At 38.9% G+C, this 27,751-nt stretch overlaps 1 protein-coding gene across 1 annotated transcript in view; it reads right to left on the reverse strand.

Annotated features, from left to right (window-relative positions):
• The window catches only part of LOC106092915 (uncharacterized), a 134,293-nt gene that overhangs the window by 57,425 nt on the left and 49,117 nt on the right, over window positions 1-27,751 (reverse strand). The gene's annotated exons all lie outside the window — the stretch shown is intronic.

Consider the following 27,751-nt stretch of genomic DNA (forward strand, 5'->3'; position numbering starts at 1 on the left):
TCTATGTTGGGCCTATATCAGGATATAGTCCGATATAGCCCATCCGCGAATTTAACCTGCTTATAGATGAACATGAGAGAAGCCGTTGTACACAATTTCTGCCAAATCGGATAAGAATTGCGCCCTCTAGAGGCTCAACAAGTCAAGATCCCAGATCGGTTTATATAGCAGCTATATCAGGTTATGTACCGATTTGCGCCACACCTAGCCCAGTTATGGGAAGTCATAACAAAACACCTCATGCAAAATTTCAGCCAAATCTGATGAGAATTGCGCTCTCTATTGGCTCAAGAAGTCAAGATCCAAGATCGGTTTATATGACAGCCATACCAGATTTGTATCAAACTTAACACAGTTGTTGAAAGTGATACCAAAACACTATGTGCAAAATTTCAGTCAAATCGGACGAGAATTACGCCCTCTAGAGAAAATTACGATTACCAAAGTTATTAATGTTAAATTTAAAAAAAAAAAAATATTTAATCAAAATATCTATGATATTAACCAACACAAAAATGCCTAGCTTTTTCCTTTTCACTCTTTCCCCAATATTCCCCTTTATTTATTTGATTAGGCTTTGAACGGGTGTACCTGCCATTTCATAAGATTGCCCATATATCTCCTTTATTTTCCCCACTATGGGTGCTGCTGCTGCTTCTGATGTGTGTCAGAAGCAGTAGCAGCAGCAGCATTGCAACTTTGAGCAGCACATAAAAATCCATCAACAGCAAATAATCGAATATTTATGAGAGTTTTAATGGTATTTATTTACATGCATGAAAACACGTTAGCAAACTGTTTACCATACACCACAGAGCATAGAGATGATTATGTTCGAATTTCCAGTTAAAGTCCTAAGAAGATTAACTTTTAATAGGTTATACATTTAAAAATATATGGTATGGATTTAATAAAATGGATGATTTTGGGGAAAAAAGAAAAAAATCTTGGAAATTGGGTCGAGTATTAATACACTATGCTATAGGAAGTGCTTAATGCATAATGCATTATTTTCTGATCCATCCTTTGAATATTATAAATATTGAAAACAATAATGGCGTATGGGTAACCTATTAGCATGGTGTTATGCTAGTTATGCTAAATTCATAAAATTTACCAGAACAAAAGTTAAAAAAAAAAAAAATTTGCATGTGGATTATTTGAAGCTGAATGGAGAGAGAAAAAAAAGAGTTAACTAAAATCATCTTTTATAACGTAGATTTAAATCCGTAGATTGAATAAGTGAAAACCATTATCTGTTTTTTCTTGTATCTAACTGCACACATTATAAGGAGGTTTTATGAAATTAAATCAGAAATAAATAAAAAGGCGTAATGTTCGACCGAGCCGAACTTTGGATACCCACCACCTCGGGCATAGAGATAAAACCACCTTTCGTCATAATCCGCTTAAAAATGCATAATTTATGCCCACATAGCAGCTATATCCAAATCTGAACCAATTTGGGCCATATTAAAGAGGAATGTCAAAGAGCCTAACACACCTCACTGTCCCAAATTTCGGCGACATCGGACAATAAATAGGCCTTTTATGGGCCTAAGACCTTAAATCGAGAGATCGGTCTACATGGCAGCTATATTCAAATCTGGACCGATCTAGGCTAAATTGAAGAATGATGTCGAAGGGTCTAATAGAAATCACTGTCTTAAATTTCGGCGACATCGGACAATAAATGCGTCTTTTATGGCCCAAAACCTTTAATCAAGAGATCGGTCTATATGGCAGCTATATGCAACTCTTTACCGATCTGACCCAAATTGCAGAAGGATGTCGAATGGTCTAACAGAACTTACACTCCTACATTTCGGCGACATCGGATAATAACTGCGGCTTTTATGGGCCCAAAACCTTTAATCAAGAGATCGGTCTATATGGCAGCTATATGCAAATCTGGACCGATCTGTGCCATATTGCAGAAGTATGTTGAGGGGCTTAACTTAACTCACTGTCCCAAATTTCGGCGACATCGGACAATAAGTGCCCCTTTTATGGTCCCAAAACCTGTAATCAAGAGTTCGGTCTATATGGCAGCTAAATCCAAATCCTGACTGACCTGAGTCAAATTGAAGTAGGATGTCGAAGGGTCTCACAGAACTTACTGTCCAAAATTTCGGCGAAATCGGATTACAAATGCGCCTTTTATGGCCCAAAAAACTTAAATCGAAAGTTCGGTCTATATGGCAGCTATATGCAAATCTGGACCGATCTGTGCCATATTGCAGAAGTATGTTGAGGGGCTTAACTCAACTCACTGTCCCAAATTTCGGCAACATCGGACAATAACTGCGCCTTTTATGGCCCAAAAAACTTAAATCGAAAGTTCGGTCTATATGGCAGCTATATCCATATCTGGACCGATCTAGACTAAATTGAAGTAGGATGTCGAAGGGTCCAACAGAACTTACTGTCTTAAATTTCGGCGAAATCGGATTACAAATGTGCCTTTTATGGCCCCAAAACCTTAAATCGAGAGGCCGGTCTATATGGCAGCTATATCCATATCTGGACCGATCTAGGCCAAATTGAAAGAGAATGTCAAAAGTTCTAACACAACTCACTGTTCGAAATTTCGGCGACAAAAACCTTAATTCGAGAGATCGGTCTATATGGCAGCTATATCCAAATCTGGACCGATCTAGGCCAAATTGAAGAAGAATGTCAAAAGGTCTAACGCAACTCACTGTCCCAAATTTCGGCGACATCGGACAATTACTGCGCCTTTTATGGCCCCAAAACCTTAATTCGAGAGATCGGTTTATATGGCAGCTATATCCAAATCTGGACCGATCTAGGCCAAATTGAAGAAGAATTTCAAAAGGTCTAACGCAACTCACTGTACTACATTTTGGCAAAATCAGGCAATAAATGCACCTTTTATGAGCTCTAAACCTTAAATCGAGAGATCGGTCTATATGGCAGTTATATCCAAATCTGGACCGATCTAGGCCAAATTGAAGAAGAATGTCTAAGGGCTAAACACAAGTCACTTTTCCAAATTTTGGCAAAATCGGATAATAAATGTGACTTTTATGGGCCTAAGACCCTAAATCGGCGGATCGGTCTATATGGGGGCTATATCAAGATATAGTCCGATATAGCCCATCTTCGAACTTAACCTGCTTATGGACAAAAAAAAGAATCTGTGCAAAGTTTCAGCTCAATATCTCTATTGTTAATGACTGTAGTGTGATGACAACTCAACCAACCTGACGATAACACGTCCTCGAGTTACCAGACCTCTTTGGAATGGTCCTTTTGATGACCACCTTCTTGGTACACTTTGCCAAACTCTGGAATCAAGGCATACCTTGGGTTCATTTTGTCACTGCTTGCCACAGTGCTGAATTTATGTTATTTTCATGATGCTCCCTCAATGTCTTCATGACGTATCTGTCGAATCGCAAATCTTTCTTGACGATGTATAGGCCTCTTTACTTTGCATCAAATTTCCTAGATTCGCCAGTCCTCCGCATTGCATTCTCAATCAAAACTAGGTTGCTTTCGTTGTACTGATCAAAGTCAATTATGACTTTCCGCACCTCTCTGCTAATGTGTTATTCATGGCATCCTCTCGGCGTTCGCATGGAATCGTCATCTCTAGGTCATCATTCTCATCGGCCTAAATCGGCGGATCGGTCTATATGGCAGCTATATCCAAATCTGGACCGATCTGGGCCAAATTGAAGAAAGATGTCAAAGGGCCTTACACAACTCTCTGTCCCAAATTTCAGCAAAATCGAATAATAAATGTGGGTTTGATTGGCCAAAGACCCTAAATCGGATCGGCGGATCGGTCTCCATGGGGGTTATATCAACATATAGTGGTAAAGGGTGATTTTTTTGAGGTTAGGATTTTCATGCATTAGTATTTGACAGATCACGTGGGATTTCAGACATGGTGTCAAAGAGAAAGATGCTCAGTATGCTTTGACATTTCATCATGAATAGACTTACTAACGAGCAACGCTTGCAAATCATTGAATTTTATTACCAAAATCAGTGTTCGGTTCGAAATGTGTTCAAATTTTGACAAATTTTGTTCAGCGATGAGGCTCATTTCTGGTTGAATGGCTACGTAAATAAGCAAAATTGCCGCATTTGGAGTGAAGAGCAACCAGAAGCCGTTCAAGAACTGCCCATGCATCCCGAAAAATGCACTGTTTGGTGTGGTTTGTACGCTGGTGGAATCATTGGACCGTATTTTTTCAAAGATGCTGTTGGACGCAACGTTACGGTGAATGAACACATTTCGAACCGAACACTGATTTTGGTAATAAAATTCAATGATTTGCAAGCGTTGCTCGTTAGTAAGTCTATTCATGATGAAATGTCAAAGCATACTGAGCATCTTTCTCTTTGACACCATGTCTGAAATCCCACGTGATCTGTCAAATACTAATGCATGAAAATCCTAACCTCAAAAAAATCACCCTTTGTAACCGTATAGTAAAATCCCCCAATTATATTTTTCAAGGTTTTTCTAACTCACAGTTGCTCATTGAGGTATTCAAAATTGGAGTATGTAGACTTTTCTGTGCCTTAAAATATCAATTGTGTTATTTGCTCTGACAGATGTCGTTAACTTAAAATTTTTCGAAATTCTTATTTGTATTGTTATTGATTTAAAGTCATTTGATACAATTATTAGCCTAGTTAGGAGCTATATCAGGTTATGAACCGATTTCGACCCGACTTGGCATAGTTGTTGGAAGTCATAACAAAAAATCTCGTACAAGATTTCAGATGAGAATTGCGCCCTCTAGAGGCTAAGGAAATCAAGGTCAAAGATCAAAGGCTAAATCGATAAAGAATATCAAGACGATAAAGAATTTATATGCTTTGGTGAGTCTCAGATCAATATTTCGATGTGTTACAAACGGAATGACAAAATAAGTGTACCCCATCATATGGTGGAGGGTATAGTATGGGTTGACCATATTACAATGTACTTAACACGTATCTCATATTTGTTGGTTTTCACTGCAATATACTAAAAATATTTTTATATATGCTCTTGCAATTGTGATAATATGAAATGAAAATACTTTTTCATAGCAACATACTCGTAAATATAAAAAATATATTAAGAGAAGAAAACTCACCAGAATTAGGTAGTAAATATTTTTGCAGGTTCTGGGCCAGCAATGATAAGCGACTCATGTCCAAACATAAAATAAAATGTGCAAATGTATCCCCACATATCTCTAAATGAGGGAAAGAGATGGGTGTAAGCAGGTGATAAACAGAGGTGCTCTATTTATTGGATAAATGGCAAGAAAGGGATTGGGATTCTCCTTTTGGTACGAAAATTAAAATAACCTCAAAAATCGGTAAGAAGTAGAGACTTCTTAAGTTATGCTGGGATGAAGCTTAGATGCTCATCACTGTAGATATATTTCTAGTCGCATATCATTTACTATAGCCAGACACGGCTGCCTTCTATAGGCTAATGAAGTTCAACCGGAAGTTTGAAGGAATGCAAACTTTTTATGAAAGACAATTTGCCCAATATTGATACTTCTACAATCGCATTTAACGATAAAACTATTCAATTTCAATTCTTTTTTATACCCACCACCGAAGGATGGGGGTATGTTCTTTTTGTCATTCCGTTTGCAACACATCGAAATATTAATTTCCGACCCTATAAAGTATATATGTTCTTGATCAGCGTAAAATTCTAAGACGATCTAGACATGTACGTCTGTCCGTCTTTCGGTTGAAATCACTCTACAGTCTTTAAAAATAGAGATATTGAGCTGAAACTTTGCACAGATTCTTTTTTTGACCATAAGCAGGTTAGGTTTGAAGATGGGCTATATCGAACTATAACTTGATATAGACCCCCTATAGACCGATCCGCCGATATAGGGTCTTAGGCCCATAAAAGCCACATTTATTATCCGATTTTGATGAAATTTGGGACAGTGAGTTGTGTTAGGCCCTTCGACGTCCTTCGTCAATTTGGCCCACATCGGTTCAGATTTGGATATAGCTGTCATATAGACCGATCCTCCGATTTAGGGTTTAGGCCCATAAAAGGCGCATTTATTATCCGATTTCTCCGAAATTGGGGATAGTGAGTTGTGTTAGGCCCTTCGACATCCCTTTATAATTTGGTCCAAATCGGTTCAGACTAGAATATAGCTGCCAATTAGACCGATCCGCCGATTTAGGGTCTTAGGCCCATAAAACCACATTTATTATCCGATTTTGAAGAAATTTGGGACAGTGAGTTGTGCTAGGCCAGTCGACATCCTTCTTCAAGTTGATCCAGATCCAGATTTGGATATAGCTGCTGTATAGACCGATCCTCCAATTTAGAGTCTTAGGCCTATAAAAGCCACATTTATTATCCGATTTTGCTGAAATTTGGAACAGTGAGTTGTCTTACGCCCTTTGCCATCCCTTGTCAATTTGGCTCAGATCGGTCCAGATTTGGTTATAGGTGCCATATAGACCGATCCTCCGATTTAGGGTCTTAGGCCCATAAAAGCCACATTTATTGTCCGATTTCGCCGAAATTGGGGATAGTGAGTTGTGTTGGGCCCTTCGACATCCCTCTTCAATTTGGACTAGATCGGTCCAGATGTGGATATAGCTGCCATGTAGACCGATATCTCGATTTAAAGTCTTGGCCCCATAAAAGGCGCATTTAAAATGCGATTTCACTGAAACTTGACACAGTGAATTATGTTAGGCTTTTCGACATTCATGTCGTATAGGGTTCAGATCGGTTTATTTTTAGATATAGCCACTGTACGATATAACTGCTATGGGACATAAGGTATGCAATTTTTACCGGATTATGACGAAAGGTGGTTTACATATATACCCGAGGTGGTGGGTATCCAAAGAACGGCCCGGACGAACTTAACGCCTTTTTACTTGTTCAATTTGGCCCAGATCGGTTCAGATTTGAATATAGCTGCCATATAGACCAATCTTTTGATTTAAGGTCTTGGACCATAAAAGGCGCATTTACTGTCCGATTTTACCGAAATTTAGGACAATGAGTTGTGTTAAGCTCTTTAACATCTTTCTTCAATTTGCCCGAGATCGGTTCATTTTTGGATATAGCTGCCATATAGACCGATCTCTCGATTTAAGGTTTTGGACCCATAAAAGGCACACTTATTGTCTGATGTCGCCGAAATTATGGACAGTGAGTTACAATAAGTCTCACCACATCCATCTGCAATATGGCACAGATCGGTACAGATTTGGATATAGCTGCCATATAGACCGATCTCTCGATTTAAGGTTTTGGACCCATAAAAGGCACACTTATTGTCCGATGTCGCCGAAATTTTGGACAGTGAGTTACAATAAGTCTCTCCACATCCGTCTGCAATATGGCACAGATCGGTACAGATTTGGATATAGCTGCCATTTAGACTGATATCTCGATTTAATGTCTTGCGCTCATAAAAGGCGCATTTATTGTCCGATTTCGCCAAAATTTGGGACAGTGAATTGCGTTAGGCTCTTCTACAACTATCTGCAATTTGGCCCAGATCGGTTCAGATTTGGATATAGCTGCCATATAGACCGATCTAAAGATTTTAGGTTTTGGGCCCATAAAAGGCGCATTTATTGTCCGATGTCGCCGAAATTTGGGACAGTGAGTTAGTATATGCCTCTCGATAGCTATCAGTAATATGGCATAGATCGGTCCAGATTAGGATATAGCTGCCATATAGACCGATCTCTCGATTTAAGGTCTTGGGCTTATAAAAGGCGCATTTATTACCCGATTTCGCCGAAATTTGGAATAGTGAGTTGCGTTAGGCTCTTCAACAACTTTCTGCAAGTTGGCTCAGATCGGTCTTGATTTGGATATAGCTGCCATATAGACCGATCTCTCGATTTGAAGTCTTGGCCCCATAAAAAGCAAATTCTTAATCTGATTTCGCTGAAATTTGGAACAGTGACTTATGCTAGGCTTATCGACATCCGCGTCGTTTATGGTTCAGATCGGTCTATATTTGGAAATGGCTACCAAAAAGACCAATATTTTGTTCTACAAAATTGTACAATAACTTGTACTTATTAGACCTCTCAATATCCGTGTCGAATTCGGTCCAAATCGGACCATATTTCGATAAAGCTGTTATGGGGGCATAAATTATGAATTTTTCACCGTATTACGACGAAAGGTGGTTTACAAATATTGGTTTGCCCAAAAAGTAATTGCGGATTTTTCATATAGTCGGCGTTGACAAATTTTTTTCACAGCTTGCGACTCTGTAATTGCATTCTTTCTTCTGTCAGTTATCAGCTGTTTATTTTAGCTTGCTTTAGAAAAAAGTGTAAAAAAGTATATTTGATTAAAGTTCATTCTAAGTTTTATTAAAAATGCATTTACTTTCTTTTAAAAAATCCGCAATTACTTTTTGGGCAACCCAATATATACCCGAGATGGTGGTAATCCAAAGTTCGGCCCGGCCGATCTTAACGCATTTTTACTTTTTTTCTTTATACAACTCATCTAAAACACCTGAAGAAAAAAAAACATACCCTCTCTCTCTGTTTTCTTTGGTTATTCATGTTGTTTGGTGCTTGAGTAATGAGGCAAATGCCCACATTTGTTGGCAAATGCTACCTTGCGTTGAATTAATTTCCTTTTCCCCCTTCTACTTCTCTTCCTCTTTCAAACATTTGCGGTTTCATTAAATTAAAAGAATTTCAAAGTTGGATTCATGTGTGTGTTCTAATTAAACTTAGAAGTGTTGATTTGGTTTCCTTGATTTATTGCCTTTTAGGTTGGCATTGTTGAATAATGGTTTCGTCAGCAGCCCTCGTTGCACAGCACACAAAGCATTTGGTCTCTAAATGTAATTTACGAGATTTTGTTGTTCAAACCAAGGAATTCTTACCTTCACAAAGGCAACTACCAATTGTAGTTCTGCTAAAAGAAACCAACATTGCGTTACAAATGAAAGAGATGTTGATTCAAGCAAACCATTTTCCCCCTGTTGTTATGTTGAACAATTTCCAAAGAATTTGCCCAAACTTGTCTGTTTGCAATGTTAAATATTGAGGAAGATATTTATCAAATGCTACAATTCGAGAACCTCAAACAAAATGTTAAGGAATGAGAAAGTTGAAAAATTTTAAAAAGGAAATTATTGAAGTGCAGTATTTGCAGTGATCGGAACAGCATGTTAAGTCTTCTCTTGGAAAAGATTTTAGTTAAATATTTCAAGGAAAACATTTCAATGTTATATGGACAAAATTTCCTCGAAGAACAAGTAGAAAAGCATTAAGTTCAGCTGGACCGAGATTTGAATACGCAACACATCGGTTGTATATATTAACCAGATTGGGAGATCGGTATATGTGGCAGCTAATCGGGTAATAAATTCGCCTTTCATGAGGGAGATGGGTCTATATGGAAAATATAGCTCGATTTTGACCGTAATCGTTACGAATATCAACAAATTGTGCCAAATGTCAACGAAATTGGGTAACAAATAGGCCTTTATGGAAAAAACATCATAAATCGGTAGATCGGTCTATATAGCCGCTATATCTACATATGGACCGATCTGAGCCATATATAGCACCGATGATGAAAATCCTAACATATGTCACTTTGACAAAATTTTAGCGAAATCGGGTAACTAATGAGCCTTTTATGGCCGACTAAAGTCAGCAGATCGGTTTATATGGGGGCTATATCGAGATATGGTGCGATATGGGAAATCTGCGAACTAACCTACCAAGTTATAAAAGCCAAATTTCGATTTTTAAGGATTTTCAATCACATTTTTAATTTTTGGTGGAATCACGAATTAAGACTCAATTCCCTCTAGCTCGCATAGTTTCGAAGTTACAGCCATTTCAAGTTTTCTCAAAGAAATGAGAACCTAAAGTGGAACTCCTTCTGACTGCTAGTGCGGGACACACACGCAGAAGGTGTTCTGTAGTCTCCTCTTCTTTGATGTCCTCACGGCTTCTGCAAAAGTTGTTGTTGGCAAAATTCAGTCTGTCAGCATGCTTTCCGATTAAATAGTGACCTGTCATGACGGACACAATGATTGAGACGTCTGTTTTAGCCAATGACATCAAAGCAGTAGACCTCTACAAGTCTTGATTAGGCCACATAGTTTTGGAATGCTCACAGTCTCCTTTTTGTGACCATCTCTTCTTCTTCGATGTCTCTACTCTTATTCCTCGATGTCCCTACAGCTTCTGCAAAAGTCGTTGCTGGCAATCTTCAGTCTGTCAGCATGTTTTCCGATAAGACAGTGACCTGTCATGACGGACACAATGATTGAGACGTCTATTCTAGCCAATGACAGAAAATCAGTAGACTTCCTTAAGTCTAGATGAGGCCACATAGTTTTGGAATGCTCACAGCCCCCTCTTTGTGACCATCTCTTCTTCTTCGATGTCTCTACTCTTCTTCTTCGATGTCCCTACAGCTTCTACAAAAGTCGTTGCTGGCAACCTTCATTCTGTCAGCATGTTTTCCGATAAGACAGTGACCTGTCATGACGGACACAATGATTGAGACGTCTTTTCCAGCTAATGACAGCAAAGCAAGTCTAGATGAGACCACATAGTTTTGGAATGCTCACAGCCCCCTCTTTGTGGCCATCTATCATTCGTTGCCCTTCGGGCCTGGTCCCGAAAGACTTAGCTTACATGTTGCTAGAGTCACACCCACAGATTCCAGTATCTCTCGAATGTGTAGGGTAGTTCCTAGTCCATCAAGCTCATCCGCTTTACAATTCCCTGGGATATATCTGTGGCCCGCTACCCAGAACAAATGAACTTTGAACTGTTCAGCCGTCTCTTTGAGAGATCTGTGACAGTCGTGGGCGGTTTTTGTGTTCAGAAATACGTTCTACAAGGATTTAATGGCTGCCTGGCTGTGTCCGAGAAGATATTTATGGCATTGTATCCTAGCCACCCACCACTTCCTTGAATGCAAGGATCTCCGCTTGATACACAATGCAGTGGTCGGGTGGCCTTTTCGATATGGCCAGTTCTAGATCTTTGGAGTACATCCCAAAGCCCACCTGGTCGTTTAGTTTGGAACCATCCGTATAGAAGTCTAGGTAACTTCTGTTACCAAGGATATCGTAGTTCCAATCGGTTCTATCAGGAATAGTGGTACAGTAATTGTTATCGAAAAGCGGCTCAGGTAGGGTGTAATCCACACTGTCTGGAACATCGGATATTGCATGAAGTATAACACAGTGTCCGTGGCCACCATATGACCATAGAGAAAGCTCCCTTAACCTCACGGCAGTGGTCGCTGCAGTTTGGGTAGCCACATTGTCCAGAGGCATAAGATGTAGCATTAAGTTCAGTGCATCAGAGGGTGTCGTCCTCAGTGCGGCTGTGATGCACAAACAAACAATCCTTTGGTTTTGGTTAAGTATTGAGTAGTAGGTGGATGTTTGAAGTTCCGTCCAGCAGACCACAATACCATATAGCGTAATAGGTCTGACAACTGCAGAATATACCCAATGCATAACACGCGGTCTAAGCCCCCAACTTTTGCCAATGGCTCTCTTGCAGGTGTATAGGGCAGGAGTTGCCTTTCTAGGCCTTTTCAAAATGTTGGATTTGAAGTTCAGTTTCCTGTCCAGAAAAACACCCCGGTATTTTGGCTTTTCTGCAAATGGAACGTTCTCTTCTCCCAAGGAGACAGGAGCCACTGTAGACAACTTGTATATCCTGCTGAAAAGAACTTCTTCTGTCTTGTACGGATTTATACCTAGAACACTTTCGATAGCCCACTTTGCTTTTGCACGTAGAGCTTCCTTCAGTATATCTCTTAGAGTGCTGGGAAACTTTCCTCTAACCGCAATTGCCAGGTCATCAGCATACGCGAGCACTTTGACGCCTTTTTCTTCCAGAGACAATATAATATTGTTAATGGCTACTTTCCCAAGTAGAGGAGACAGAACACCTCCTTGAGGTGTTCTTCTGCTGACTCATCTTTTTAGATCCACAGATCCCAAGCCTGAAGTAATGCTTCTATTAGTAAGTAAGTTATTAATAAACTTTCTTACGGTAGAGATTATGCCTAGAAACTCCAATTCCTTCATGATTCACGTCGGTTTTACATTATTGAAAGCACCTTCAATGTCAAGAAATGCCACTATTGTATATTCCTTAATAGTGACAGAACCCTCTATGTAGCCGATTAGGTCCTGAGGGGCTGCTTCAGTGGATTTGCCTTTACTATATGCATGCTGCTGCCGCGACAGGCGATCTCCAGGGATCTTTGCCCTAAGATATGTTTTTGTCAACCTCTCAAGAGTCTTCAGCATAAAGGATGACAGACTAATAGGACGAAAATCTTTCGCCTTCGTGTGCTATGGTTTTCCTGCTTTCGGAATAAAAATGACCTTAGTGTCCCTCCATCCCACAGGTATATATGACATTCTGATACAAACAGAGTATATCTCCCTAAGCCAGGAAACTAGTCTATCAGACACAGCTTGTAATTCAACCAGTGATACATTATCAAGGCTTGGCTATTTAAAGGAGTCAAAACTTCTTATCGCCCAATGGATTTTCGACTCAGACACAACTTCCCTAATGGCCTCCGACGAATGCATATCAGTGACAACCTCTTCTGGCGCCATGTAGTTCGTTGGAGAATTTCCCGGGAAATGTGTATCAGCGAGTAGTTCTAGTGTTTCCTCACTAGACATTGTCCATACATTCTTTGACTTCTGAGTATACTCCACCGTAATAGGGATTCGAGGACAGAATCTTCCTTAGCTAAGAGGCCTCTGATGTATACTCCACGGAGCTGCAGAATTCTATACAGGATTTGTACTGAGCCTTTCTAAGTTCGCCTTTATATTTTCTTAGCTCAGCCTTATAGATGTCCCAATCACGTGGAGCTTTCGCCCTGTTGAAGAGTTTTCTGCAGTCCTTCCTTAGACCAGCCAGCTCTGGGGTCCACCATGGCGTTCGCTGTTTGCCCCTTGGCTTGGCACTAGGGCATGCTGACACAAACGAATCATTCAGGGTCTTCGCAATCCGCTTGAGCACTATGTCTATATCCTCCGTAGTTTCCAACTCCTTTTCTAATCAAGAAGGGATGGACGTGCAGAATTTGTTCCGAAATTGATCCAAATCCTCCTTTCTTTAGTTCTTTAGTTTAGCCGAGGGACCACTTCTGCAGTATTTTCTCCAAGGCTGAAACTAATATAACGATGATCAGATACGCTGTGGTCATCCAACACATCCCAGTCGAATATTCTTCCACTTATATGTTCCGATGCAAAGGTAATATCTAGCACCTCCTGCCTGATCCTGGTAATAAAGGTCGGTTAATCCTATTTATTACAAATTGCCATCTTGCAACTTATAATATATTCGATAAGCAGCTCACCATTTTAGTTGGCATCCGAACTTTTCTATATCTGGCGATGTGCATTAGTAACACTACCTACAATGAGGTTCTTTTACCCTGCAGAAGCGGCTACAACCAGCTTAAGGGGCTTCAACCTCCTTCAACTTAAGGTTTGAAGGAGGCATCTCTGAATAGTGTGCCATATAGAGAAGCCAGCCAGTATTGAAGCTTGTTTATATCACGGCTAGCTAATACTAAATCTGCAGTGCTTAGCAACCGAAGAAGAAAATATTGCAGGAGATGCAGCCATTTTAAGTTTTCCAAGTGAAATTTCGATTTTTAATCTGTTTTTAAAAAAATATCTTTAATTTTTTGATGGAGTCACGAACTGAAGCCCTTTCCCTTCTAGGACGCATAGTTAAGGAGATACAGCCATTTTAAGTTTTCCAAGTGAAATTTAGATTTTTAGTGGGTTTTCTATGAATTTTTTAATTTTTTGATAGAGTCACGAATTAAGGCCCATTCCACTCTAGGACGCAAAGTTAAGGAGATACAGCCATTTTAAGTTATCTAAGTGAAGTTTCGATTTTTAATGGGATTTCAATGAACTTTTTAATTTTTTTTGATGGAGTCACAAATTAAGGCCCATTCCCCTCCAGGCCGCATAGTTAAGGAGATACAGCCATTTTAAGTTTTCCAAATGAAATTTCGATTTTTAATGGGTTTTAAATGAAATTTTTAATTTTTTGATGGAGTCACGAATTAAGGCCTATTTCCTTCTAGTACGCATAGTTTAGGAGATACAGCCATTTTAAGTTTTCCAAGTGAAACTTCGATTTTTAATGGGTTTTCAATGAAATTTTTAATTTTTTGATGGAGTCACGAATTGCGGCCCTTTCCCTTCTAGGACGCATAGTTAAGGAGATACAGCCATTTTAAGTTTTCCAAGTGAAATTTTGATTTTTAATGGATTTTCGAAGAAATTTTTAATTTTTTGATGGAGTCATGAATTAAGGCCCATTTCCCTCTAGGTCGCATAGTTAAGGCGATGCAGCCATTTAAAGTTTTCCAAGTGAAATTTTGATTTTTAATGGGATTTCAATGAAATTTTTTATTGTTGATGTAGTCACGAATTAAGGCCCATTTCCCTCTAGGACGCATAGTTAAGGAGATACTGCCATTTTAAGTTTTCCAAGTGAAATTTAGGAGATACAGCCATTTTAAGTTTTCCAAGTGAAATTTCGATTTTTAATGGATTTTCGAAGAAATTTTTAATTTTTTTGATGGAGTCACGAATTAAGGCCCATTTCCCTCTAGCACGCAGTTTAGGAGATACAGCCATTTTAAGTTTTCCAAGTGAAATTTGGATTTTTAATGGGTTTTCAATGAATTTTTATTTTTTTTTGATGAAGTCACGAATTGAGGCACATTTCCCATCAGGAAGCATAGATTAGGAGATACAGCAATTTTAAATTTTTCAGGTAAAAATTTCGATTTTAATTCTCTATAATTTACCTTTTCCACAAAACTCCATACCTTAGAAAACTCTACAGAACAGTACATCTCAACATTTTGGATATTTACAATCGTAAATCAATAAATTCCTAAAGTCCTTTAAATCTGCCTAAATCACATGGATTACTTTCGTTGGCTACAACAGAAAAAAAGCCTTGTTTCAAATCCTTATTGATTTCATTTGATACAGCCATTCAGCTGATGATGATGTTGATGTAAATGATTTAAGCGGTACTTGTTGATGAAGGTTCTGTTTTGATTTATCGCACTACAGACATTGCGTGTATATTTAATACATTTTCATTGTAATTGAGTTTGTTGTACCCATTGATGGTTTTTGTGGTATTGTGGTCTTGTAATTTAAATTGGGTGTTTTCATGTAATTTCAATTAAATAAATAAATTGCCGAACGTTCATGTCTGTGGTTTAGTCTAAATGTTTAAATTGCATTGAAGTGAAGTGTGCCACTTGATTCCCTTTTATATGATTTTCACATTTAAATAAAATTTAATGAGGTGTAATATCATTTAAAAGTTAATGAAAAACATTTAAAGCTATTAGCTTAAATGTTTGCATTTTTTTTGCAGACAGTTACAAAAAAAAAAAGCCACGAAATTGTCATCATAGGCACTATGGTGAGATCGGGTATCGTTACATTGACTGTTTTGTTATTTTTACGGTTTGTTTGTCCTACAAAAAATGTACAAGCCTGACAGCAAACATTCACTCAATTGAATTTTACTGTGACCGTTTTCATAAATTCTTAGAATATAACAAATCTGACATACAAGAAATAATTCATGATTTGTCAGTCAACACCGAAAGATCCATAGATTAAACTTCAAGTATGATAAGTGGTCAAACATCAGCACTACAAATCATCACATTGTGAATATATTAAACACTATACGACTGCAACCAATGCCAATGATTCCCAATGCTACAAAGAAGAGAATAACTAGCCAATAAGTACTACAAAAAAGACTAGTAATAAGTATCTCTTTCTCTAGTAATAAGTATCTTCAGCTTAAGTATCTCTTTCATGACATAATCTAATCGATAGAAGTCATCAGGTCGTCAATGGGCCTAATGACTTGGTGGGATTAATTGGCTAAGTTTAAAACAAGTAAAAAGGCGTTAAGTTCGGCCGGGCCGAACTTTGGATACCCACCGCCTCGGGTGTATATGTAAACCACCTTTTGTCAATCCGGTGAAAAATGCAGCTACATCGAAATATGTTCCGATTTGGACATTTGTTCAATTGTGTATGAAAAATATTGGTCTATAAAGTAGCTATTGGGTTACCCAAAAAGTAATTGCGGATTTTTTAAAAGAAAGTAAATGCATTTTTAATAAAACTTAGAATGAACTTTAATCAATTATACTTTTTTACACTTTTTTTCTAAAATAAGCTAAAAGTAACAGCTGATAACTGACAGAAGAAAGAATGCAATTACAGAGTCACAAGCTGTGAAAAAATTTGTCAACGACGACTATATGAAAAATCCGCAATTACTTTTTGGACAACCCAATATATCTAAAAACATACCGATCTGAACCATATACGACAAGCATGTCGAAAAGCCTAACAAAAGTCACTGTTTCCAATTTCAGTGAAATCATGTTATAAATGCGCCTTTTATGGGGCCAAAACTTAAAATCGAGATACCGGTCTATATGGCAGCTATATCCAAATATGGATGAATTTGGACCAAGTTTCAGATAAATTTCGAAGACCCTAACACAATTCATTGTCCCAAATTTCGGCGAAATTGGAAAATAAATAAGCTTTTTATGGCCCCAAAACCTTAAATCAAGAAATCGGTCTATATGGCAGCTATATCCAAATCTGGACCGATCTGAGACAAATTGAAGAAGAATGTCGGAGGGCCCAACACAACTCACTGTCCCAAAATTTCGGCGACATCGGATAATAAATGCGCCTTTTATGGCCCCAACACTTTAAATCGAGAGATCGGTCTATAAAGAAGCTATATTCAAATCTGGACCAATCTGAGCCAAATTGAAGAATGAAGTCGAAGAGTCTTACACAACTCACTGTCCCAAATTTGGGCAACATCGGACAATAAATGCGTCTTTTATGGGCGCAAGACCCTAAATCGAGAGATCGGTCTATATGGCAGCTATATCCAAATCTGAACCGATCTGGGCCAAATTGAAGTAGGATTTTGAAGGGCCTAACATAACTTACTGTCCCAAGTGTCAGCAATATCGGATAATAAATGTGGCTTTTATGGGCTTAAGACCCTAAATCGGCGGATCGGTCTATATGGCAACTATATCCAAAACTGAACCGATCTAGGCAAAATTAAAGAAGGACGATCTGGGCCAAATTGAAGAAAGATGTCGAAGGGCCTAACATAACTCACTGTCCCAAATTTCTGCAATATCGGATAATAAATGTGGCTTTTATTGGCCTAAGACCCTAAATCGGCGGAACGGTCTATATGGCAGCTATATCGTAATCTGAACCGATCTGTGCAACATTGCAAAAGTATGTCGATGGGCCTAACACAACTCACTGTCCCAAATTTCGGCGATATTATAGACCCAAAACTATCAAATTGAGAGATCGGTCTATATGGCAGCTATATCCAAGTCTGGATCGATCTGAGCCAAATTGACGAAGAATGTCGAAAGACTATAGAAAACTCACTACCCCAAATTTCAGCAAAATCGGTCAATAAATGTGGCTTTTATGGGCCTAAGACACTATATCGGCGGATCGGTCTATATGGGGGCTATATCAAGATATAGTCCGATTTAGCCTATCTTCGAACTTAACCTGCTTTTGGACTAAAATAGAATCTGTGCAAAGTTGTAACTCAATATCTCCATTTTTACGGACTGTAGCATGATTTTAACAGACAGACGGACGGATATGGCTAGATCGTCTTAAATTTTTACTTTGATCAAGAATATATATATACCTTATAGAGTCGGAAATGGATATTTCGATGTGTTGCAAACGGAATGACAAAATGAATATACCCCATCCTTCGGGGTTGGGTATAAAAACTGTGCCGGGTATGGTCTTAATCGGTTTATTACCTGATATGGCTCCGACATATATACCGATCTCTCAATTATACTTCTTGAGTCTTAGAGGGCGCACTTTTTAATCAATGTGACTGGACATGTCCACAAATCTTGCTAAACACCTGTTATGTAAAATACTTTATCAGATTTGGAATAACCCACACTACTAAGTCATATGACATGGTTTGGATTCCAGGCTATATTAGTACCCGAGGTGGCAGACACTGTCCATTATATAGACTCTTTCGAAATTTGGAGGAGGTACCATAATCTCCACCGTGGGGGCCTGTTCGTGGCCACTCGCATTGGAAAATCGTTCCTACAATCACCACAGCACACTCTTTCTTAGACGACACAACATGGTCTACTATTTTGAAACAGCCCTGGTTTGTAACTACTCGAAATATTCGTCTGAGACCCCATAAAGTATATATATTCTTGATCGTCATGTCATTTTAAGTCGATCTAGGCATGTCCGTCCGTTCGTCTGTTCGTCCGTCCGTTCCTCTGTCTGTCGAAAGCACGCTAACTTCCGAAGGAGTAAAGCTAGCCGCTTGAAATTTTGCACAAATACTTCTTATTAGTGTAGGTCGGTTGGTATTGTAAATGGGCCATATCGGTCCATGTTTTGATATAGCTGCCATATAAACTGATCTTGGGTCTTGACTTCTTGAGCCTCTAGAGTGCGCAAGTCTTATCCGATTGGGATGAAATTTAGCATGACGTGTTTTGCTATGATATCCAACAACTGTGCCAAGTATGGTTCAAATCGGTCCATAACCTGATATAGCTGCCATATAAACCGATCTTGGGTCTTGACTTCTTGAGCCTCTAGCGTGCGCAATTCTTATCCGATCAGAATGAAATTTTGCACGACGTGTTTTGTTATGATATCCAACAACTATGCCAAGTATGATTCAAATCGGTTCATAACCTGATATAGCCGCCATATAAACCGATCTTGGGTCTTGACTTCTTGAGCCTCTAGAGTGCGCAATTCTTATCCGATTGAAATGAAAATTTGCACGACGTGTTTTGTTATTATATCCAACATTAGTGCCAAGTATGGTTCAAATCGGTCCATAACCTGATATAGCTACCATATAAACCGATCTTGGGTCTTGACTTCTTGAGCTTCTAGAGGGCACAATTCTTATCCGATTTGAATGAATTTTTGCACGAAGTATTTCGTTATAATATCCAACAATTGTGCCAAGTATGGTTCAAATCGGTTCATAACCTGATATAGCTGTCATATAAACAGATCTGGGGATTTGATTTCTTGAGCTTCTAGAGGGCGCAATTCCTATTCGATTTGGCTGAAATTTTGCACGACGTATTTTATTTTTACTTTCAACAACTGTGTCAAATAAGGTTCAAATCGGTTCATAACCTGATATAGCTGCCATATAAACCGATCCGGGATCTTGACTTCTTGACCCCTAGAGGTCGCAATTATTATCCGATATGCCTGAAATTTTGTACGATGGATCCTCTCATGACCATCAACAAACGTGTTTATTATGGTCTGAATCGGTCTATAGCCCGATACAGATCCCATATAAATCGTTCTCTCTATTTTACTTCGTGAGCCCCAATGGGCGTAATTCTTATACGAATTGGCTGAAATTTTAAACAGGTCTCCAACATATTATTTAATTGTGGTCCGAACCGGACCATATCTTGATATCGTTTTAATAGCAGAGCAACTCTTTTCTTATATCCTTTTTTGCCTAAGAAGAGATGCCGGGAAAAGAACTCGACAAATGCGATCCATGGTGGAGGGTATATAAGATTCGGCCCGGCCGAACTTAGCACGCTTTTACTTGTTTTATACTTTTTTTCTAAAACAAGCTAAAAGTAACAGCTGATAACTGACAGAAGAAAGAATGCAATTACAGAGTCACAAGCTGTGAAAAAATTTGTCAACGACGACTATATAAAAAATCCGCAATTACTTTTTGGGCAACCCAATATATCTAAAAACATACCTATCTGAACCATATACGACACGCATGACGAAAAGCCTAACATAAGTCACTGTTTCCAATTTCAGTGAAATCGGATTATAAATGCGCCTTTTATAGGGCAAAAACTTAAAATCGAGACACCGGTCTATATGGCAGCTATATCCAAATAAGGATGAATTTGGACCAAGTTTCAGATAAATTTCGAAGACCCTAACACAATTCATTGTCCCAAATTTCGGCGAAATCGGAAAATAAATGCGCCTTTTATGGCCCCAAAACCTTAAATCAAGAATTCGGTCTATATGGCAGCTATATCCAAATCTGGACCGATCTGAGCCAAATTGAAGAAGAATGTCGGAGGGCCCAACACAACTCACTGTCCCAAAATTTCGGCGACATCGGATAATAAATGCGCCTTTTATGGCCCCAAAACTTTAAATCGAGAGATCGGTCTATATGGAAGCTATATTCAAATCTGGACCAATCTGAGCCAAATTGAAGAATGAAGTCGAAGAGTCTAACACAACTCACTGTCCCAAATTTGCGCGACATCGGACTATAAATGCGTCTTTTATAGGCGCAAGACCTTAAATCGAGAGATCGGTCAATATGGCAGCTATATCCAAATCTGAACCGATCTGGGCCAAATTGAAGGAGGATGTTGAAGGGCCTAACATAACTCACTGTCCCAAATTTGAGCAAAATCGGATAATAAATGTGACTTTTATGGGCCTAAGACCCTAAATCGGCGGATCGGTCTATATGGCAACTATATCCAAAACTGAACCGATCTAGGCAAAATTAAAGAAGGATGTCGAGGGGCTTAACTTAACTGACTTAACCAAATTTCAGCAAAATCGGATAATAAATGTGGCTTTTATTGGCCTAAGACTCTAAATCGGCGGATCGGTCTATATGGCAGCTATATCCAAATCTGGACCGATCTGAGCCAAATTGTCGAAGGATGACGATGTCCCAAATTTCAGCAAAATCTGATAATAAATGTGGCTTTTATTGGCCTAAGGCCCTAAATCGGCGGATCGGTCTATATGGCAGCTATATCCTAATCTGAACCGATCTGTACAATATTGCAAAAGTATGTCGATGGGCCTAACACAACTCACTGTCCCAAATTTTGACGATATTATAGACCCAAAACCCTCAAATTGAGATATCGGTCTATATGGCAGCTATATCCAAGTCTGGACCGTTCTGAGCCAAATTGACGAAGAATGTCGCAGGGCCATGGATAACCCACTGTCACAAATTTCAGTAAAATCTGATAATAAATGTGGCTTTTATGGGACTAAGACCCTAAATCCGCGGATCGGTCTATATGGCAGCTATATCCAAATCTGGACCGATCTGTGCAATATTGCAGAAGTATATCGAGGGGCCTTACATAACTCACTGTCCCAAATTTCGGCGACATCGGACAATAAATGCGCGTTTTATGGACCCAAACCCTCAAATCGAGAGATCGGTCTATATGGCAGCTATATCCAAATCTGAACCGATCTAGGCCAAATTGAAGGAGTATATCAAAGGGCTTAACACAACTCACTGTCCCAAATTTCAGCAAAATCGGTTAATAAATTTGGCTTTTATGGGCCTAAGACCCTAAATCGGCGGATCGATCTATATGGGGGCTATATCGACATATAGTCCGATTTAGCCTATCTTCGAACTTAACCTGCTTTTGGACTAAAAAAAGAATCTGTGCAAAGTTTTAACTCAATATCTCAATTTTTAAGGTCTGCAGCATGATTTTAACAGACAGACGGACGGATATGGCTAGATCGTCTTAGATTTTTACTCAGATCAAGAATATATATACCTTATAGAGTCGAAAATGGATATTTCGATGTGTTGCAAACGGAATGACAAAAAATGAATATACCTCCACCCTTCGGGGTTGGGTATAAAAACTGTGCCGGGTATGGTCTTCATCGGTTTATAACCTGATATGGCTCCCACATATATACCGATCTCTCAATTATACTTCTTGAGCCTTAGAGGGCGCACTTTTTAATCAATGTGACTGGACATGTCCACAAATCTTGCCCAACACCTGTTATGTATATATACTTGATCGTCATGTCATTTTGAGTCGATCTTGCCATGTCCATCCGTTCGTCTGTCCGTCCGTCTGTCTGTTGAAAATAAGCCTACTTTCGAAGGAGTAAAGCTAGCCGCTTGAAATTTTGCACAAATACTTCTTATTAGTGAAGGTCGGTTTGGTTTTTCAATGGGCCATATCGGTCCATGTTTTGATATAGCTACCATATAAACCAATCTTGGGTCTTGACTTTTTGCGCCTCTAGAGGGCCCAATTCTTATCCGATTGAAATGAAATTTTGCACGATGTGTTTTGTTATGATGTCCAACAACTGTGCCAAGCTATACCTGATATAGCTGCCATTTAAACCGATCTTGGGTCTTGAATTTTTGAGCCTCTAGAGGGCGCAATACTCGTCCGATTAACTGAAGTTATGCACATGGTGTTTTTCCAACAACTGCGCTAAGTATGGTTCAAATTGGTCCATGTTTTGGTATAGCTGCCATATAAACCAATCTTGGGTATTGACTTCTTGAGCCTCTAGAGGGCGCAATTATCGTCCGATTTAATTGAAATTTTGCATGTAGTGTTGTGGTATCACTTCCAACAACTGCCCTAAGTATGGTTCAAATTGGTCTATGTTTTGGTATAGCTGCCATATGAACCGATCATGGGTCTTGACTTCTTGAGCCTCTAGAGGGCGCAATTCTCGTTCGATTTAACTGTAATTTTTCACGTGGTGTTTTGGTATCACTTCCAGCAACTGCGCGAAGGATGGTTTAAATTGGTCCATGTTTTGGTATAGCTGCCATATAAACCGATCTTGGGTATTGACTTCTTGAGCCTCTAGAGGGCGCTATTAGCGACCGCAATTAGTGACTTATTGAGCCTCTAGAGGGCGCAATTCTCGTCCGATTTAACTGAAATTTCGCATGAGGTATTTTGTTATGACTTTATATAACTGCGCTATGTATGGTTTAAATCGGTCAACGTTTCGATCTTGGGTCTTGACTTTTTGAGCCTCTAGAGGGCCCAATTCTTATCCGATTGAAATGAAATTTTGCACGATGTGTTTTGTTATGATATCCTATAACTAATATGCTATTCCTGATATAGCTGACATTTAAACCGATCTTGGGTCTTGACTTCTTGAGCCTCTAGAGGGCGCAATTCTCGTCCGATTTAACTGTAATTTTTTACGTAGTGTTTTGGTATCACTTCCAACAACTGCGCAAAGTATGGATCAAATCGGTCCATGTTTCTATATAGCTGCCATATAAACCGATCTGTGATCATGACTTCTTGAGCCTCTAGGGGGCGCAATTCTTATCGGATTTGGCAGAAATTTTGTACAACGGCTTCTCCTTCAACATACGTGCTAAATATGTTCTGAATCGATCAATAGCTTGATACAGCTCCCATATAAACCTATTTCCCGATTTTGCTTCTTGAGCCCCTACAAGGCGCCATTCTTATCAGAATGAACTGAAATATCGCACAATGATTTCCACAATGTTCAGCATTCATTTATGGTCCGAATCGGACTATAACTTGATACAGCTCCAATAGCTAAACATTTCTGATTCAATATTCTTTGTTTGCCTAAAAAGAGATACCGCTCATAGAACTCGACAAATGCGATCCATGATGGGGGGTATATAAGATTCGGCCAGGCCGAACTTAGCACGCTCTTACTTGTTCTTTGTTTCCCTTATAAGGCGCAATTCTTGTCAGATATGTTTGAAATTTTGTACAATGACCTCTACTATGGTCCATCGGTCCATTATCTGATATAACTCCAATGGCATGGCAATTTTTATCCATTATCCTTTGTTTGCCTATAAGGAGATACAGTGCAAATGTTATCCATGGTGGAGGATATGTAAAATTCGGGCCATCCCAACTTAGCTCGTTTTTACTAGTTTCTATATGACATTCTATTTAATATTTTGATTGATTTTATCAAATGATACGTGTATTACTTATGACCCTACGATTTATCTTCGCACTCATTTGTCCTTTGTGTGTGTTTTGTAGAATTTGTACATCCTTATAAATTCATGTGAGATAATTTTGATGATTTTGTTCACCATGAGGTTTGTCTTCAAGCCAAAGACGTCATGTAGTTAATTTCACGCAAATAATCCCTACGGCCTTGGAAAAAAGGCTATCTAATGCAGAAAGGGGAAATGGCAAAAGTGGAAGTTAGAATAGAATCGATAGCTGAGCCAAGAAGGCATCATGACATATTCATTACAATTTATATAGGCGACATAATCCCCATCCATTAACGATGTGCCACATTTCCCACACTCGGATTTGGCCTTAAGACACGTACTTTAAACATGACGCTACTCACCTCACCTTGATGGAAAAGGGCATAGGAAATGAAAAAAAAAAAACCATAAAAACCCCATTTCTCATACATATCGCTTTGAAATCCATTTTCAATGTTATCTACGACTTTTCCATTAGATTTTGAGTCCCAAAAGTGAATAAATTCTTGACATTTTTATGGGCTTGGGTTTATGTGATGAGTTTTTTTATACCCTCCACCATAAGATGGGGGGTATACTAATTTCGTCATTCTGTTTGTAACTACTCGAAATATTCGTCTGAGACCCCATAAAGTATATATATTCTTGATCGTCGCGACATTTTATGTCGATCTAGCCATGTCCGTCCGTCTGTCCGTCCGTCCGTCCGTCCGTCCGTCCGTCCGTCCGTCCGTCCGTCCGTCCGTCCGTCCGTCCGTCTGTCTGTCGAAAGCACGCTAACTTCCGAAGGAGTAAAGCTAGCCGCTTGAAATTTTGCACAAATACTTCTTATTAGTGTAGGTCGGTTGGTATTGTAAATGGGCCATATCGGTCCATGTTTTGATATAGCTGCCATATAAACCGATCTAGGGTCTTGACTTCTTGAGCCTCTAGAGCGCGCACTTCTTATCCGATTGGAATGAAATTTTGCACGACGTGTTTTCCTATGATATCCAACAACTGTGCCAAGTATGGTTCAAATCGGTCTATAACCTGATATAGCTGCCATATAAACTGATCTTGGGTCTTGACTTCTTGAGCCTCTAGCGTGCGCAATTCTTATCCGATCAGAATGAAATTTTGCACGACGTGTTTCGTTATAATATCCAACACTTGCGCCAAGTATGGCTCAAATCGGTTCATAACCTGATATAGCTGCCATATAAACCGATCTTGGGACTTGACTTCTTGAGCCTCTACAGGCCACAATTCTTATCCGATTTGAATGAATTTTGGCACGAAGTATTTCGTTATGATATCCAACAACTGTGCCAAGTATGGTTCAAATCGGTCTATAACCTGATATAGCTGTCATATAAACAGATCTGGGGATTTGACTTCTTGAGCTTCTAGAGGGCGTAATTCTTATCCGATTTGAACGAATTTTTGCGCGAAGTATTTCGTTATGATATCCAACAACTGTGCCAAGTATGGTTCAAATCGGTCCATAACCTGATATAGCTGCCATATAAACCGATCTTGGGTCTTGACTTCTTGAGCCTCTAGCGTGCGCAATTCTTATCCGATCGGAATGAAACTTTGCACGACGTGTTTTGTTATGATATCCAACAACTGTACCAAGTATGGTTCAAATCGGTCCATAGCCTCTAGATTGCGCAATTCTTATCCGATTTGCCTAAAATTTTGTACGACGGATTCTCCCATGACCATCAACATACGTGTTTATTATGGTCTGAATCGGTCTATAGCCCGATACATCACCCATATAAATCCATCTCTCTATTTTACTTCTTGAGCCCCCAAAGGGCGCAATTCTTATTCGAATTGGCTGACATTTTACACAGGTCTCCAACATATAATTTAATTGTGGTCCAAACCGGACCATATCTTAATATCGCTCTAATAGCAGAGCAAATCTTCTCTTATATCTTTTTTGCCTAAGAAGAGATGCCGGGAAAAGAACTCGACAAATGCGATCCATGGTGGAGGGTATATAAGATTCGGCCCGGCCGAACTTAGCACGCTTTTACTTGTTTTTGTTTTGTTTTGTCCACAGATTATGCGCTTCGTGTCTATTTGGTTTATTACCAAAAAATCTGTTGTTGCCCCTGTTTGGGCGAAAAAGGCAAAAAGGCCAAAAATAATTCGCATTTATGCTAACGTTTTGGGCCATTGCGAGCCCAAGAAAGAAGGCCTAATTTCTTGGGTATAACAATAACATGGTAATTTGAAATGCAGCATTTTTATTATAATTCACATTACGAAGCCTCTTGGACTGTGCAGATTTTAAATTCATTTATTTTTATGACAATCGAAACACATTCCTGAGAAGTACCGAATTTTTTTTTCCACCATTTCATCTTTGGCATTCCTTAGCTGCCAGGAAAAAAATGTGAATGAGACAGAAATGTTAATAAATATCATATTAAAATGTGTTTATATCAAGACAAAAAATATTACAAACACAAATTACTTAAATATATATGATGAGCCAGTCATATTGCCTTCTGGAAAAAAATGCAATGAACAAAGAAATAGCTGAGAAAAATTTGTAATTATAAATTAGAATATTGTGGGAAATTGTGTAAAATATTTGTTTAATGCATGAGAAACATTAAACAGTTGTAGGGGAAAATTTCCTCAAAAAATCACAACCGGCTATTGTTAAAAAACTCAAACACCTTATGTTGATAACAAGAAAAAGAGTGCTAAGTTCGGCCGGGTCGAATCTTATATACCCCCCACCATGGATCGCATTTGTCGAATTCTATGCGCGGTATCTCTTTCTAGGCAAACAAAGAATATTGAATAAGAACTGTTATGCTATTGGAGCTATATCAAGTTATAGTCCGATTCGGACCATAAATGAATGCTGAACATTGTAGAAGTCATTGTGTAATATTTCAGTTCATTCGGATAAGAATTGCGCCTTGTAGGAGCTCAAGAAGCAAAATCGGGAATAGGTTTATATGGAAGATGTATCAAGCTATTGATCGATTCTGACCATATTAAACACGTATGTGGAAGGTCATGGGCGAAGCCGTTGTACAAAATTTCTGCCAAATCGGATGAGAGGAAGAAGTCAAGACCCCAGATCAGTTTATATGGCAGCTATATCAGGTTATGTACTGATTCGCGCCATACTTAGCATTGGAAGTCATAACAAAACACCACATGCAAAATTTCAGCCAAATCGGATATGAATTGCGCGCTCTAGAGGCTTAAGAAGTCAAGATCCGAGATCGGTATATATGACAGCTATATCAGGCTATGAACCGATTTGAATCATACTTAGCACAAATGTTGGAAGTGATACCAAAACACTATGTGCAAAATTTCAGTCAAATCGGACGAGAATTGCGCCCTCTAAAGTCTCAAGAAGTCAAGACCCATGATCGGTTTATATGACAGCTATATCAACACATGTACCGATTTAAGCCACACTTGGCACAGTTGTTGGATATCATAACAAAATACTTCGTGCAAAATTTTATTCAAATCGGATAAAAATTGCGCCCCCTAATAGCTGAAGAAGTCAAGACCCAAGATCGGTTTATATGGCAGCTATATCAGGTTATAGAGCGATTTGAACCATACTTTGCACAGTTATTGGATATCATAACAAAATACTTCGTGCAAAATTTTATTCAAATCGGATAAAAATTGCGCCCACTAATGGCTCAAGAAGTCAAGGCCCCAATATCGGTTTATATGGCAGCTATATGAGGTTATGTACTGATTTGCGCCATACTTAGCACTGTTATTGGAAGTCATAACATAACACCTCAAGCAAAATCTC

The sequence above is a fragment of the Stomoxys calcitrans genome, chromosome 4, assembly GCF_963082655.1.
Source record: "Stomoxys calcitrans chromosome 4, idStoCalc2.1, whole genome shotgun sequence".
NCBI classification, from domain to species: Eukaryota; Metazoa; Arthropoda; class Insecta; order Diptera; family Muscidae; genus Stomoxys; species Stomoxys calcitrans.